The 18,526-nt window shown below is 36.9% G+C and overlaps 1 long non-coding RNA gene across 1 annotated transcript in view; it reads right to left on the bottom strand.

The window, feature by feature from the left end:
- Positions 1 to 18,526, bottom strand: part of LOC134531477 (uncharacterized) — a 483,907-nt gene that overhangs the window by 4,655 nt on the left and 460,726 nt on the right. Inside the window, exon 4 of the long non-coding RNA XR_010075003.1 lies at positions 10,581 to 10,685. This is a non-coding gene — a long non-coding RNA (uncharacterized LOC134531477). The remainder of the gene's footprint in view (positions 1 to 10,580; positions 10,686 to 18,526) is intronic.

Genomic DNA, 18,526 nt, shown 5'->3' on the forward strand with positions numbered 1-18,526 from the left:
TTACTTCAGACGTACATTCTCTGAGGAATGAAAACAATTTCATTAACAATTTTGTCCGCTAGGTGGCACCCCTGGGAAGCGGCGGGGGTCGGAACGGGAGAGGGGTTGGCTTTCCCGGAATTATGCGCGAGCTTCGCTTGTTCCTGCCCTGCCTTGCGGCTACTGTCCCCCCCTCCTCATACCAAAAAAAAACCGCAAGGGGAAAAATAAGTTTCCTCCCAAACTTAATTCTCTCCTGTGTTTATGTCCTAAATGAGGAGTATATTTTTGCATATTTTAGCACTACATTTTCCTCTTTTTTTTTAAGCTGAGGAACGCATGCATAATTTATGACCTTGCCGGCAGTACGAAAGGGTCCAGAAAAAAGAAAGAAGTTGCAATTCACGCGCCCAGGATAAAAAAAAAATGGGTGCGTGTACTTATGTGAGCACGTTAAAAGTTATATTTACTTGGCGTGATAAAAAAAAAACTAATTTTAATTCTGCATGCAAATAATTATTAGAAATAAAATAATAAAAGTACTGCAATTTTATTATAATTACGGTTGGTAAAGAATAAACACAATGAAATTAAAGCAATAACCAAATTCTCACTATTCAATAAAAATATAAACTTGGGTATAATATTAATTATTTAATTTAGTAAAATAATCAAGATAATTTTAGTTAATAATTAAATTCAATTAATATGCTTATAATGTCAAATTTATTACTTTAATTATTTATTAAATAATAAAGTAAATATTTTATAATCAAAATATATTATACATACAGAAACATAACCTCACTTATATCAAAGCACTTAAAATATAATTATTAACACAATTTACTCACTGATATTCACAATAAATAAATAAATAAATTATATGGGCCAGGATTCAATATCAATCACTAAAGTATATGATTTCAAAGCAAATATATAATTTTTGTTTTTCATCCTGTCAATTTTTGTTGCATTATGCGCGTGCGTCGTAAAATTTCACTTTCATCATTTTTTCATAACGCGTCTAAAGAAGTGTAACGTGAAAAAACCGGGAAAATCACAAAGTGCATAAGAGATGCAAGCTTCGAAAAGTAGAGCCTTCTCGGAGGCGCACTTGTTAACAACCTCCTCTTGCTGCAGGCGCATTGATAGTGCGCACGAGAAATGAAAAGTGAGGAGGGTTGGGAAAGGGGGGGGGGGGGGGGGGGGGCACGCCACAGCACGAAGCCAGGTAGAAGTCGGGGAACAAAAGGGGTGGTCAGTGTCGTATCGGAGAAAGGGCGGCGAAGCGGCCCGGCAGTTAACGAGAGTGCCGTCGTTAAAAAGTGTGAGAAATAATGCCGACGACAATGTAGGGGCGTAGATAGAAAACACGCAACACGATAACATCATCTCTCTAAGGTCTTGCAATTAGTAAATGCACTGGTAACAGTATTTATCTGTGATTTTAATTTTCATTCTTGAGAGAACAGTAATAATTTTGGTTATGAAAAAGAGGGAGGTGGAAAAGAGAAACAGAAAAAATTAATCTTTATAACAAGCATACTTATGATGTTCATTTAGAAGATTAGTCACTACTTAATTTCATTAACATTGATTCATATACACGTCAAGTCTAAGTTCGTAATTTTTTATGTCTTGAAAAAATTACTTAAGAGAAGGGAGTTGGAAGACTAGCTATAAAACACACAATATAAATATTATGGGATATCCCACATTCACGTGTTACTTATTAGTTCTATGTGATTGGTTGCAAGGCTTTGTTGTAATACACCTCTCAAGCTCACACGTCAGAGTTGACGTATTACTTGTTATCTGAAGTCAACATGGTTCCAGTCATACCCGTGAGGCAAACTGCCTGCAAGGCAGTTAGTTACTAGTTTAAGAACACCTACAATTGATCAATACATGCTGTAAGTAGGCGATCGTTAGTTCAGGTAACAACTATATTTGACAAGATGGCGCAGCTTGCGCTATGATAACAATGGGGCGGCTCATGAACTAGGTTTCCCACAAGTGGGAAATATGGCGTGAGTTTCTATGAGTAATAAGTTTTCTCGAAATACTCTTGTGTATTTCCACCCTGTGTGTTGAGCCACAAATTTGAAATGTTTGGCACAAATTAATTTTTCACCTAAATTCTCTAACATAAACTTTGTAAGCCCAGTGTTCATACTGATCAAATATTTCTTACTACAGTCCCGCGATGCTGACCGAACGCCTCAACCGATACCCTGGTGGGATTTCGCCTAGGCTAGTTAGCCCTCATTTTGCTTCCCGCCTCGGGCCACGAACGCGACCAGTAACAGTGTCCAGCTTCAAGATCAAGAGCGCTTTTCAAAACGGCCTCCCACAGCAGCCCCCTTCCTAGAGCTCAGCTTAGGTTAGCAGCTCCAGTCATGACCCATTATAAAGTTCCAGGGCTGTCGGACATGTATCGGCGCCCGGCCTAAGACTTTTCTCACGAGCCAGCAGACCCTATTCCTCCATCTTTTCCAGGAACCACACCCAGAGCAACGACCGGGGCATTAACCTCCCTAGGCAGCGAGGACATATCGCTGGCTGGTGAAAGGGCTGCTTGCGCCATCTCCGGGCGACGAGGCGAACTAACTTATCTCAGTTCGGCGCTGGAGCAAGACATCTAGCGGCCGCTCCCTCTTCTCTCTCTAGTTCCCTTTTAGCCCGACAGAGCGCGCACCAGTTAGTCCCATAAGGGATAGGATTACGCTAGTTCCCCCTCGCGGTACTTCTGCCTACTAACCCCGAGTCGGTTCTGCCGTATCCCCGACAGAGCGCACTGTTTTCAGAGCACGATTAACCTCCGATGCCCCTTAAGTTAAGCTACCAGCCAACTTCGTTATTTTTTCTTTTGGTCTGCGGAGCGAGCCCTCCGCGCGTTATTTCCGACCAATCAGAGACCTTTTCGCCCACTCCCTAAGCCTCATGCAGCTCTATATATTGAGAGATTCATCCTCCTGTCGTCACCGTGGTCGCATCTCTCCGGAACTTATCGCTCGCGACTTTATTCGCAAGCTATCTGGCCGCAACTAAATTAAATGATGTGATCCCTAAAGTTCGGGAGTTTACCCTAAGATTATTTTTTTTTTTTTTAATTTTCTAGTTGGCTAGTTGTCATTAGTTCAGACTAATAGTTAATTTCGTACCATGTCTCGCTACGGGCTACCTCGAGCACTCGTGCAGCCTCTTCTGGAGTGATCCTCTTCATTCCACCCCCGGACTGGTAAGTGGAAAATTCAATGTCCTTTTGCCATAGTTGCCTCCCCATTTAACTTTTTGTCCTAAATTCTCGATTATTGTTGCTTTGCAAATTATTTTCTATTCTTGACCACTGGATATTTTTTTTTGTTTGTTTCAGTGGGGTCCAAGATTTAGTCCAATATTTAGTCCATGGTTTAGTGCAAGATTTAATTCAAGATATGGTGCAAGAGCGCAGGGCTTTCTCCGGCTCAAGCCCATCCCTGAAGTCCACTTCTAGTCACCGCCATTTAACAGTCAACGATTAAATATTGTGAAATTTAATTATATATAGTCCCACACTGGTTGGGCTAAAAAATGTTTCAACTTGTCAATTAAATGTATTCATGTTATTCCTTGTGAAAACATGATTGTTAAATTTGTAAAACTTATAATATATTTGTAATTGTAACTTATAATGACCGGGGCCCCCACTATTAATTCTGATTATTGTAATTATGTAATTTTTAAGATTATCAAAAGAAAATAATGCAAATCATAATTAACAATATAAAGGGTATGATTTAAGCAAACTTCATCTTTTTATTTATTATTTAATTTACGATACACTTTCTACTTAATATTATGATAAGTTTTATATATATATTTTTTTATGTTTCTCCCTTATGTACCTCTGAGTATACTGTTGTATATTTCGCCCACTTAGAGCAGCTTCCAGGGCTTTTATAACATAGTTTATATAAAGTTTTCTTTAACCACACAAGGTCAGTAACAGTATCATTCTTCTGCTGCTCAACCTACGGTTGCACTTCGCGTTGCGTCAGCAGCAAAGGGCTGCTACAGTCCCGCCTCGAAGCCGATGTCATTTCATTAGTTTCACTCTCAAAAATCGCAAAACAAGTGATTTATAAATAATTATATATTGGTACCTCCGGGTCCAGGGTTCCAGCTGTGGAGCCTTTGGAGTCGACCGCCATCTTGGATTGTGATATCTTGTATGACTTTGACCTTTGACATTCTGAATTTGCTATAAATAACTCAAAATTCCTCAAAAATGGCCTAAAACAGTTAAATTTATGTTGTTTGGAAAACAATTTCGAAAAAAAAAAAGGATAAAATTAAAATTTCTTCAATTAGAGGGAAAACCCCGTTCTGAGGGAAACTTTCCCATTTAGGTCCTCAAAAATGGCAGTGGCTTGAAAAGTCCGCAACGAGGCTTAAAGTCCGCATCTACAATCCGCCATAAGCCGCTGAGGTCATGACCTTGATAATTAATACGTTTTATAATCGCTATTTTGAATTGTTACATAATCGTTGCAATTTTCGTTACGTCGTCAATCTTGAAAATCCGTCAATATTAAACTAGTAATTCAGATTTTTTTAATTAGTAAAAAAATAATTAGAGTAATTTTAGTAAACAATATTCCGTTATATTGGATTTTCACGTCACGTCCGCTATCTTTAAAGTTCGTAAGTTTCATCAAAATAATCGGAAAAAAATTAATTTGAAATAAATAATTAATAAAATTATAACTAAAAAATGCACTTACGTCATGGAGTCAATCTTCAGTATGCACCTGGAGAGGGCAAAAATTTAAAAAAAAAAAAAAAAAAAAAGGATGGATTCTTCCTCCACAGTAGTCACCAGAAGACTGACCATTCACCACTAATGCCAAGGTATATATATCGCCAGCTAGTATGACGTCACGTCCGCCATATTGGATCCGACATATTGTTTTCATCGTCTGATAGAGGCCAATACCTCCATATTAGTTTAATTTTCAATTTCACTAGAGTACAGTTATTATTTATTGCCAGACCACTAGCTTTCTTGATGGCCATCTGGGCCGCCATCTTGGAAATTCGTATTTATTTAGTTATGAACTCGTGAAGAATTTCAAAATGGTGGAAAGTCTTAAAAGAAGCTTAGGTTCCTAGTCTACCACCCCCTCCCCCCTTTCCCTAATCCGTTGATGACATATTGGCCACCATCTGGTAAATTTGTAAAAATTAACCTAGAAATGTGAAAAAAAAATTCTAAATATCATAACAAAATTGTCTATTAATGTAAGATTGACTAGATAGATTTCTATCCGGTTTAATTGATGATAAAAAATAAAATAAGTATAATTAAAAATAGACAAAATCTGGCTAGGGCTAGAACTCTATCCTTGCTGGACAAAGGAGAAGTTCAAAAGCTGATGGAAGTTTTTTTATGTTTTTTATTTTTATTTTTGTAATTTATTTTTATATTTTTTATATTTGTTTGTGGTTCAGTAATTTTTATTTAGGAAAACGTGCGATAGTTTACTCCGTATGCTCCTGATTATTCCTGTCACTATTTTGTAGGTTTTTCCCCGCCTGCTCCTGATTATTCTTAGCGAAATTTTTGATGGTTTTCTCCATGTGCTTCTGATTATTCATGGCAATATTATGTTGGTTTTCTACGTGTGGACCTAGTTATTCTTATCAATATATTTTTTTTTTCCGTGTGCTCCAGGTTAATCTTGTTGAGACTCCTAGTGATATACTCCGAGTGTTTTCGGTTATTTCTGAGAAAACAATCGCTGCATGTAATTGTTTTATACTGTGACAAGCAATTTTATTCAGGGTCTCGTTTGCTTAGTGAATATCTGTTACTAAATCAGCATTTACAATATTTTTATCCAGGTTGAATTCAAGCAAAAAAAATTAATTAATAAGTCAAATAATATGCTTTGAGACAGCTTGAAAGCACTATCATGCAAGACGAACTTTCCTCCTAGATGTCTAGTGAAGCTTTCACTCTCTTGCGACCGTGAGTGAGCATCCTGCATCCCGCATAAAAAATATTTACCTCAACACAACACGTGATGCTATCTGTTGACGGGAATAGGAACTACTTGCAACAAGTTTCTTGTGTGAGATAAATTAACTCTCACTTATGAAATATTAAAAATTCTATTTAAGTAGTGGTTCCAATTTAAAACTCTCAGTAAACATCTGCTATTAGTCTCAGTAACTAATATGGATCCCTGTTCAATGTCTGCAGCTGTATTGAAAATACAAAGGTGAAAGTTCTGCAGCAAATAATTTCTCTTGAGAAAGAATGCTAGTCAAAACGAGAATAATGACTGTGCTATACATCCGTTATGCTAAATGATAAGTTGTATTCATTTTAGCAAGTCGTTTACATGAAGAGAGAACTTGTAACACAATGTCTACTTACAGGATAGAGGACAACAATGGAGTTACGTTTCTAAAGAAGAGTGTTCTACATTATCAATCATTTTCTTTGTCTTGAACGAGATTATGTTCATAGCTCTTCCGATCTCGCCATATAACTTAAATTGAAGGAAGATTATTAATTGAAAATGAATACAATGTAAGAATACTTAACATTAAAAGTGAGAATACATTCAAGCCGAATTCAAGTAGATTTTCCGTACTTTGTAAAAATGATGAACCATTAAAAAGGAATCTTGAAGACGGTGAAGAAGCTTCGACATCAACGATTTCGAATTCTTACAGTAATCTGGATGAAGACGATGACTTCTACGATGATGGCGACAGTGACTCTGAAGCTGGTGACAAGACTAAAACTGTGATGAAGCACCTAAAGCTGGCAATATCGAAAGTTATGATGAAGTCCAGAGACCTATATGATGGAAACTGCGTGGTTATAAATAAATTATTCTGATCAAACCTACGATGAACACGGTGAACTTAAAAATATTAATAACAGATAATCCAGGAAGATGAATATAGCATAAGAGATTGATTAAACGTAATGGGAAGATCCTAACATATTGGTTGATCGTCGGAGACTGTTCGTGGCTTCGGTTCACGGAGGAAACTACTCGCACATCTCGAGGAAGTAGCCTCCATACTTAAAGAACTGAAAGAGCCTGGATACATACAATAATCACTCGTTTAACTTGATGTATAAAATTTTGAGAAATGAAATTAATAATTTAAATTCTAATTTAAATGTTTTATTTTTGTATTCTGATTTCAACTTAAGACTTAGTTCCCGTAATACAGCTTCCCTTCTTTTTCCATTGAGCTTCCAAATGTGATTCCTTTTCGTTGATTGTGCTGCTTTTAGTTGATTGTGCTTCCTTTTCGTTGATTGTACTTCCGATTGTGCTTCATTTTCGTTGATTGTGCTTCCTTTCGTTGATTGTGCTTCCAAATGTGATTCCTTCTTCGTTGATTGTGCTTCCAAATGTGATTCCTTCTTCGCTGAATGTGCTTCCTTACATTGGTTGAGCTTCCGATTGTGCTTCCTCTTGTGAAATGTGTTTCCGATTGTGCTTCCTTTTCGTTGATTGTGCTTCCTCTTGCCAAATGTGTTTCCGATTGTGCTTCCTTTTCGTTGATTGTGCTTCCGTGTGTGCTTCCTTTTCGTTGATTTTGCTTCCGTTTGTGCTTCCTTTTCGTTGATTGTCTATCGTTAAGTCTGAACTCAGGACATGATTGGCTTCATGGTTCGGAGACGACTGGTATATTGTCGTGACATTTAACATGACCTGTTAAAAATGTTGGTCACATATTTGTGAATGAAACCTCTTGTTTCGTAGACACTTGGCCTATGCTCATGATTTTGTACATGAACCGTTAAAAATTTTCGTCGAGTATCGGAGAAAAAATACCTCTTGACTGCTGATTGGATGTGTTTAACCACGTACCGGATGCGCTTGGCTACCAACTAGATATGACTTGCCACCTAATGGTCGTTGGTACCTGAACGTTGGTACCTGGCTACCGACTGGACCCGTATTGTCCCCTACTCGACGTGCCTGAACGTCAAATACGTGCCTGGCCACGGACTGAATGTGCCTAAACATTGACTGGATGTGTCTAGCTTATAACTGGTCATGATGGCCACAAACTGAATGTACATGGTGGTCGATTGCGTGCCTGCCTACTGAATAGACATGGCTGGTTAATCAACTGTTATACATAACTGACTTGAAAACGTATGTCAAGGCATGCAAAGGAATCACTTCGCCTTCTAAGAAGACTGTAGTAATCGAGAAACGTTAGTAATTTACTTGTTTGTATTTGTAGAATTTATGTAATAAATTTAATGTTTGTAGAATAACTTGTGTTTTATTTATTGAACCTGTCACTTATGTGGTAATTTTTTTTTACATAAAATTACCTTTTTGCCATGACCAATAATCAAACCTAGAACAGGAATCGATCAGTTCAATTATTATATTAATAATTGAATTTTGTTTAATGATTTTTGGAATTTTTCCCGAATTTCTAGCTACATAATTACAGATTTCAAAGATGGCGGACATAAAGACTTTCTGAAGGCTGGTTTATGTGAAACTTAGTCTACTTTTAGGATTTTGATAATGATTTATTGATATTGTTATTTTTTACATAAAATTATTGTTTTTTCATCATCCAGGGATCGAACCTAGGACAAGAATCGCTCGAATCAATCAGTAAATTAATTGCTTACTTTTTAAAATCGAAATATGGAATTTTTCCCGAATTTATAGGTCAATAAATATAAATTTCAAAGATGGCATTCAAATTTCAAGAAGGCGGGCGCCTCTAATAATAAATGAATAATGCACTCTAGCGGGAAAAAATTAAATTAATATGTTTGTAGCGCACTTTAGCAGAGGAAAGCACGATAGTGGCCTCTAAGAGACGAAAACAAGATGGCGGATATGACGTCATACTAGCTGGCAGTATATATACCTTGGCATTAGTGGTGAGAGGTCAGTCGGTCAGTGGCTTCCGTGGAGGAAGGATCTATAGTAATTTTTTTATTTTTGACCTCACGGGGTTCGAACCAAGGATGTAAGTGCGTTTTAAATAATCTTTTATTAACATTTGATTAATTAAATTTTTTTGAATTTTAATTTTTTTTCCAGAATCCAAGATGGTGTCCGTAACGAAACTTGCAACGATTATGTCATACAGTCCAAGATGGCGACCATAACTATATGTAAACGGTGCTTTTTTAATTTTATAAACATTTTATTAATACATTTTTTATGAATTTTAAAAATTTTCCTGATTTTCTAGCATAATAATTACCGATTTTCAAGATGGCGGACATGACGGAAATTGCAATGGTGACGTCATAATACTAGGTGCGGCTTATCGGAAGCTGTAGATATGGAATTTAAGCCATTTTTAGGAATTTTGAAGCCACTGGCATTTTTAAGGACTAAAACGAGAAATTTTCTCTCCAAACAGGAATTTTTCTCCCAAAAATGAGAATTATTTATTTATCAATTTTTTTGAGATATTTTGTCCGAATTGTTTTTCCAAAAAAACTGGAAACTTTGGGCAAATTTTTTAGGATAAGGTCAAAGGTCATCCAAGATGGTCGCCGTGACGTCAACATATAAGATGGCGGTCGGCTCCCCGGTTCCTCAGCCATAAGCAAGGCGCCGGAGCCCCATTTACATACTACTAATTCTGTAATAATATATAGCCTAGTTTTTAAGTGAGCCCCAAAAGTTTCTAATAAAAAGAGTTTATGAAAATTCATCAAGTTGTTTTAGAATGGCGCTCCAACAAACAGACAAACAATCAGACATAAATTTTAAAAACCATATTGTTTAGTTCTCGATAATGCATGTAGCCATTTACAATATTTTTTTCATAATTTCATCCAATAAACAGACTTTTTGCCTAGAACAGTTTTATTTTTAGTATATTATATGGACATGCGACAAAAGAGTCAAGGTATGATAAAAACGAAACCACATCGGCTTTTACGAAAAAAAAAAAAAAAAAAAAAACATTATTTCCGACTTTTCCTAGAGTGTTTTCGAGGAACTGGAAAACCGGGTTTCGAATTCAAATCCGGATCATTCTGAACACGAGTCCAGGGTCAACCACTGCACCGCCACGCCCAAACACTAAAGTTTATTTGTCTTAACCAACATTAATGCTTACAAAAGTTTGTGTTAATTTAAGAGTTAATTTAAGAGTTAATTTAAGAGATTTGAAGTGCGCTGGACAACAAACGCAGTCGTCTTGGTAGTTCTCTTTCACGAGGACGCAGCACCACACCCAGTGATGACTCACTGAGCGCGGTGACGCAATGACAAAAAAAAAACTGATTCATCATCTCCGAGGATACGGGTTCGAAAACAGGCCCGGACATCCTGGTTTCGGTTTCCTTTGGTTTCCCGAGAGCACTCCAGGCAAGTCGTGGGATGGTTCCTCATCCGTGTTCTTGTAGTCGGGTCTAAGGACCCTGTCGTCAAGAGACGTGGAGCCCGAATGAAATCAACAAAAAATTAATAAATAAAAATTAACTCTTGCAATGATTGACCTCGAAGTAAAGAAGACAAATTGATACACTCGCAAATGAAGTGCTGCAGGGACCAGAGCACGTGGCGGTGCCTCGCGCCACTCACCGGAAGCGGCGATGAGCGCACGTCTACAGACGGGAAGAGGAGCCGAGTCCCTCGGGGATACGTGCTGCGAGTCCCTGACGCCGCCTCGTGGCAGCCATCGCGAGTCTGCGAACAAGCAGGAGCACCCGGGGATCACACACGTGCGGTCCGTCAGCCAAGCAACACCACGCACGAGATCTCCTCACATGCTTTACAGTCCAACTTAATCCATGAAAATAAAATCGTAAATTTTCGGTCGTTCAAAATCTTAAATCTCCGAAAGTTCTTCGCGGATTGCTTTGAAAGTTTGACACAACGTTGAATTCGAATAAGCGCGTGTTTTTATATACCTTGGCACACATAGATAGGTAAATATACATAAATGAATGTTTTTGTATTCGTCTTGTTTTGTAAATATATAGATATAGATAGGAATATATAGACATAGTAAGTGATATAGATAGAGGTATAGAGAGATAGTGAGAGGGAGCTTTAGAGAGATATGAGCGATAGAACGAGGTATATATAAATATATAGAGATGTAGAGAGATATACAGGGTGTAAATGAAATGGCGGAAAATCTCGCGGATGCAGGTAGCCAGATCAACACCAAGAAGAATGGGTATAGGAACCACCCCTCTGTTGCCAATAGTATGGGCGCAAAACCACTGTGAATGTAGTGTTGAGGAAACGGTAAAGCGAAGATAAATCAACAACCACAGTTAATGAAACGCTGACCTTCCGGATTCAATTAAGATGCATGACAACACGTATGCAGGGAATAAAAGGTGACCACAATTCCATCGCATACGTAGGAAACATGGCGTCGCCTCTGTCGCTAGTTTTCCCCACACGCATGTCACCACGTGCGGGCTGCGCGTGTTGCCTACCTGTCCGCATTGTCATAATGCTATGACTTTGAGTGCCTGTATCTCAGAAACGGTTTGTCTGAGCGTGTTCAAGTACGAGGACCTTTTATGTTCCTTATGTCATTCCTGTTATTGATTCACTACGATAGCTTAGAACAGGGGTACAGGTACAGTAATACGTGCATAATAACAGAGGCGACGCCATGTTTCCTACGTATGCGATGGAATTGTGGTCACCTTTTATTCCCTGCATACGTGTTGTCATGCATCTTAATTGAATCCGGAAGGTCAGCGTTTCATTAGTTGTGGTTGTTGATTTATCTTCGCTTTACCGTTTCCTCAACACTACATTCACAGTGGTTTTGCGCCCATACTATTGGCAACAGAGGGTTGGTTCCTATACCCATTATTCTTGGTGTAGATCTGGCTACCTGCATCCGCGAGATTTTCCGCCATTTCATTTTCAGCCTGTATAAGTAGGTAGACTGAGATACAGATAGAAACATTTATACATAAAGAGATATAGAGAGTTGGAGTGATATGGAGAGATATTTATATGCAAATAAACAGAGAGATATAAATATTTTATATAGAGAAATATAGTGAGATTTATAGAGGGATAGAGAGAGATAGAGTGAGATAGAGATGCTTTGTAGTGTACCTATTCAAATCAATTACAAGAAAATGGTGTGCTTTCTCTTTTTTTTTTTTTTTTTTTCCATTTAATCCGACTGAGCCCAAGCAACGCATGACCGAGAACAGCTGGTATACAATAAAAGAGGTTCATTTTTTATCACTCTAGAAATTTATATCATGCAGTAACCTGCACATACCGTCTATGTTCTGCTAAAAAAAAAATCAATAGCAATCTAGCTTCTCCCCAGATCCTTTCTAGATATCATTTTAATCAGACTTAACATCAATCACCCACCTTGGACTTCCCTGATCCTCTCCAGCTTTAATCCACCAACTTCCTTTTCTTCTAATTAATTTTCCTTCAGTGCTAATTTATTATAACTTTCCACAAAACCTGGTATCTTTTCATAATTATAGCCTTCTCTTTAATCGAGTGTAAGGAAAGTTTGTAATAAATTTAAAACGTCCTTAACTGAAGCAACAAACACTATAAAACATTAGGTGCATATAATAATTCTCATTAAAACCATTCTGATTTTTTAAAAGTTAGAAAATGTTATTAAACTCTTTTTTAAAAGTGAAATACATATGCTGATTTTACATATCTTGTTTCAGTGTGTTAGGAAATATATATTTAAAATTTTAAGAATCACATTTATTACTTCCGTTTTACTTCATCATTAGGCGCATTAATGTAGATCATGCCATCTTTTACATTTTCTTTTTTTATTCTAGTTAACTTTATGCAAAAAATAAGTTTTAATTAAAAAGCTTTTTGACTTTATTGGGATTTCTTACCTTTATACAATTACACTAGCCTAACCCGCCCGCTTCGCTGGACGTGACATAAGGTAACTGCATTTAAGGCAAATAATTAAGTAATGACTGCTATACGCAAGACCCCATTAAAATTCGTATAGTAGTTTTGTAGAACGCCGCGTACAAACAGACAGACAGAAAAAGAACTACTGTTTTATTATAGTAAGATAGATTATTCTTACATGTTCGCATCCATGCAGTATATGAAAAATCAGCATGCATAGCCCTATACCTATAACTATACGTAGCTGCTGCCTTCGACTTTTTCCGCATGGAATTTTGTATTATCTTGCACCAATTAGAAATTTAAACATTATAGCGGACCCAACAGACGTTGTTCTTTTCATACGTAAATCCAATTTTTTTAAATAAACTATAAATTAAAATATAAAACTTCAATTTTAAATATACTTTAAACTATAATTACTATAAGTAATTTTTATTTTATAAATGTTATAATTTATTTTACAAACTGATATTTTTATTTTCAAAGAGGCGTTCAATACATCATAAGTTGCATAGAATAAAATGAAAACTGACAATTTAACATTGTGGGTTAAGTTGATTGTTATTAAATGCACGTCTATACATAATTAAAAGTAATTAAAAATCGTGTAAAATACACACTTAAATACTGCACCTTACATATTTTGCACAATGTAAATTTTTTATTATACTTTAAAACGTAGAATAAAATGAGAACTGGCAATTTAAATTTGTAGGTTAAATTGATTGGTATTGAATGCACGTGTATGCGTCATTAAAATTACGAAAAAATCATGTAAACTATTCACTTCAATAATGCACCTCACAAATTTGCACAATGTATATTTTAATTACACTTTAAAATGTTATTTCAATAAATAATAATAAAATTTCTCAATAAGCAATTCTATATTTATTTTAATGTAATAACAACAATTCATAGGATCCATCCAAAGACTAACAACACTTAAATAAATAAACCACACACACACACACACACACACACACACACACACACACACACACACACACATATATATATATATATATATATATATATATATATATATATATATATATATATATATCCAAAGATCAACAACAATTTATAAATAAAAAAATAATTAAATAAACATTTTCCAGTGGACCAAATTGTGAATCTAAACCATCCTCGAATCCCCGTGAACTCACACAAAAAATTTCATCAAAATCGGTCCAGCCGTCTAGGAGGAGTTCAGTGACATACACACGCACACAAGAAATATATATATATATAAAGATATTTATATAAAATGTAGAATACATGAATGAAATTTATCATATTATATATAAGTTGATTAGTTGCTATGATTTGCCATAATAAAGAAAATCTCACAAATTTGCACCCTTCCCCTCTTTACCCTCAAGGATGTAATACAAAAATAGTAAATACTTACTTGTCTTTCAATGTAAAAAAAGGGCCAATGTGAACTACTGATTTTGTGAATACGGCAATAACTGTTAACACAATAAAACCAACTTCATGCCTTTTTTAAACACCTATAGTGTTATCATAACAAATATATCAATCTTTCGAAAATCAAACGCACCGCTATTACAACTCTTAGTATTGAAATGTCTAATAACGGTGACTTATATGTGGTATCTCAACATGTTAATTATAGCCTACATAAACAAAATCTTAAATTTATATTGGTAAGCTTTAAAAATATGAATTTTTAAAATGAAAACATATTTTCCACTTTTCCTCCCTTGGGGCGGAAGAAAGGAAAGGGATAAAAATTTGTAGTAGATTCTGTAGGTTTATTATTTATAGTGAATACATTGACAATATTCGGAGGATGATTCCTTATAGTTAACCAAACTTACCTACCTTATATGTGGTTTAGTATCCAAACCTGGTAAAAAATTACGCTACATTAATCATTATGTAGTTATTCGTGCTCAATTTATTACCTCTTTCTTGATTTGCTTCAGAGTTATATTTTGGTGCAGTTAAACAAAACCTAGGTACTTACTTTTCGGCCTATTTGCGACATATTTTCGAAAAATGTACAAATTACGCTGTGGAAATTATTAGGGGCCTATATTCAATATTATTACAAACTTTCTTACTTCCTGCTTTATTAACTTTGGAGAAATGATTTTTTTTAATAAAACCAAAATAATCCCATTCTACTCTCTTTGTGGTTTAATTAAAACATTGGTATGTAACTCTTTATGCGCGTTGTACATGCTCAATGTCTTACCTATCGCTCTAGCAAATTTTAGGTATGAATTATTCTTTATAAACTTAAACGTACCCCTTTAGGGGTTTAATTTCACAAAATGGTGCAAACTTGTTTATAGTTTTGGAACGCAAATTATTAATCTTTACTTCCGCTTGATTAAGTTCGGGGATATTATTTATTTTAAAAACGTATTTACCTTGATTTGCTGAGATAGGTGTATTTTGTATTGTGGATGTAAAACAGCAGCAAGACTGGAGATTGTGAGCACACAGGCTGAGCTCTCCATAGCGCCCGCAGTGACCTCATGGGGATGAGAAGTAGCAGAGAGCGGAGGAGGGCAAGACCAAACACACACTCCGCGCCACGACTCCCTTATTGCCCCTGGAGTTGCCCCATCACATAACAAGTAATGTCCAATCTCCCCTCCTCAATGGACCAGCCCTCACGTCGCCAAAACCCTCCTCCCGACACGTCCCGTTTGCATTACCAGGCGCCAGGGGCGGCGTTTACGACCTCTCGCTGATGTAGTCTACGAGCAACAGTCATGGCATCGCCCTCAAGGCACTGCTCGGAGCGACTGGTATGATATATGCGGTGCCTGGAGTGTAGCAGTGTTCCAGAGGCCGCAAGCGAGAGTGAGGTCGCGGCGACACTGCAGCACCTGGAAGGTTGACTGTTCCAGGGCGTCCCAAGCGAGAATGTGGTCGCAGTGACTCTGCAGCGCCAGGCGTTGTGGTGAATGCTACCGAAGGAAGTTAATTGACATGCGAAGATTTCTTTTTCAGCTGTCTTGAAAGAAGGTGTTTCACCATTTGGTATACTTTTATTTTGCTACTTGAAGATTCGACAATTATTGAATCCGTATTTTTCTTTACAGATTCATCATTTAGAAAACATTTTGTCAGATTTGTTTCAGATGACAACGTGTGTTTTATTTAATTATTTTAAAACTAATGTACTATTTATAGAATACCAAATATTATTAAACTTCATTGCAAAAAATTACACTGCTACTTCACAAAAATTCAAAAGCTGCTAGTAACAAATATATGCTCAATAAATTATTTCCATTGCATTACAACCACTGACTACCATCTGAAAAAATTAACTTTTTTCCAATGCTTTTCTTTGACAACGTTATGACTAAATTAAACCGCCGGCGCCCCTGGTGCAGTGGCGCTGTTACTCTAATAGCGAATTAAAAGCTTAAAAATATCCAAATAAAAATTAAGGTTGTAAATTTAAAAGATTATATGAAGCATGACTGTACTGGTGGGCCCATAGAGGCGTTCCAGAAGTTTTGGAAATAATCTAGCAACTGAAAATCAGTCACATATGAATCATGTTTACTGTACAGAGAAACATCAAACAAGGACAAAAAATGAATGTACAAACACACAGAGAAAAGCCAAAATCAGTTGATGTCAAACGTAAAAGTCATACATAGAAAAGATACTTCCGTGGTAGGAATTACTGCGCCGCAGTGTTGTACAGATTATCTGTTTAGTTTCTTTGTTTGGTTCGTCTGTTTTTCGCTAACGCGCCATTCCCTGCCCCAAAATCAACTAAAATTTTGCAGTTTTATGAGTTGGTGACTAATTGAAATTGCGTTGGGTACGTAAATCAATGTAGACTTTAATTGATATAAATTGTTGCATCTCTACGAGACATAAAATAGTGTTTCTATGCTGCTATATTTTTAATCGATATTGGGAACAGAGATGGCAATGGCAGCCCCGACGGATTTTCTTGGATTTGTCATTATATTAATAGGTAAGTGAATATGATAGTACCTGTATTTGATAATATTGTCGCGGGTTGAAATTTTGCAGGGTTGTTGAAATCAAATTTAGGGACTTTACTGACGGGACTCTGGGCTGGCTGCTCTGTTCACTCGTCAGCGCAAGTGGCGTGACCATGTAATTGGGGCACGGGGCCGGCGCGGCGCGCTGCGGGCTTGCAGAATTTTGTTTGTTTGTTTGGCCGCGCGCTGGCGCAGCCACGGGCCGCAGTTACTGGGGCGCGCTGTCGTAACAAGCCGCGCGGTGTGGCCTGCACATTGGGGTAGAGGGGGGGTAGTCTTCCCAGATGTTCTAGTTAGTTGTTTAGTAAATTTGACTTCAATAACGAGCTTTTGTTATGGTAGGCGCGGCAGGGCGCGCGAATTTAAGCGCAAGTGAGTGGTGACTCGGGGCTCACTCAGGCGGAGGCTATGCGTCTCACCTGTGGTCACGAGTTGTTAGTTCGTTCGTGATGTAGGAATTCAGGCTCACTCAGTCGGAGGCTATGCGTCTCACCTGTGGTCACGAGTTGTTAGTTCGTTCGTAATGTAGTCGTCAAGCTTTCGGGCGGAGGCTATGGCCCTCGTCAGGGGTCACGCGTCATAGTTTTTAAAATGTAATGTTCGTTCGGGATTTCAAGGGCAGGAGAGGCCCCTACGTTATTTTTTTAAAGTAATCGATCAAGAAAGGCTTTTCGGAAAATGTGAGTATGGACTTATCTTTGTTTTAATTTTAAGTATTAATTATGATTTGAGGTATTCGGAAGGACTAGGGAAGTGTTTAGTGAAGTTCTCTCATTCTCTCTCTTGTAAGGTCGTTCAATCGTTAAGGAAGTAAAGAGATTATTGTTTTAAATTGTAATCCCGCTATTTAAATGTTCTTTAAAATGATGTTGAGTATTTGACTTTAAGAATAAAATAATTTTAATTAAGTATTATGTTATTTTGCAAAATCTCCTTAGTTCAGCTCTCACCAGACATCCTGTACGGGATGACGAACCTATGATCCTAGGTACAGTAAAGTATTTTATGAAGTTAAGACTAGTTGATGCCAAGCGAGTTGTTTCTATGTAAAGAGCTACGATTCTCGCCCCCCCCTCTGAAGGTGGATCGTGACAGAAATGGCGGTGGCACCGGCTAGGTGCACGTGACAGAAATGGTGGAGGCGCCGGGTAGGTTCTATTTCTGGAGAGAGAGAGAGGTAGATTTTTATGTTTATTATTAAGTTAGTTTCAGCTTCTGATAGCAGGTTATTAAGAGTTTACTTGAGGAGAGGATTACGGAATTTTAGTCTATAGTGGAGGAAGTCTTTGAGATTTTTTTTTGACGTAACAGATGTTTATTTGAGGATACTTGTAAGGATAAAGTTTATAGTGATAAGTTGTTTTAAGTCGTTGAATTTATTGTAGATTTATATCGGGGATTATTACGTGAGGAGAATACGTTATAAGTTAAATGCTTATTAGAGATAATGCAAGTGGTTTAATTTAATTGAAGTTCATTTTAAGATTGTAGGTTAAGAGAATTATAATTTAAAATAAAGTTTTTTGTCGTAAATAGGAATTATTTTCAAGAGAAGTTTGTTTTGTTTTCGTGCGCGTAGGAGACGAGACGTACGAATTAAATCAGTCGAGGGAAGGATAAACG

Source organism: Bacillus rossius, chromosome 3, assembly GCF_032445375.1.
Source record: "Bacillus rossius redtenbacheri isolate Brsri chromosome 3, Brsri_v3, whole genome shotgun sequence".
Lineage (NCBI taxonomy): Eukaryota > Metazoa > Arthropoda > Insecta > Phasmatodea > Bacillidae > Bacillus > Bacillus rossius.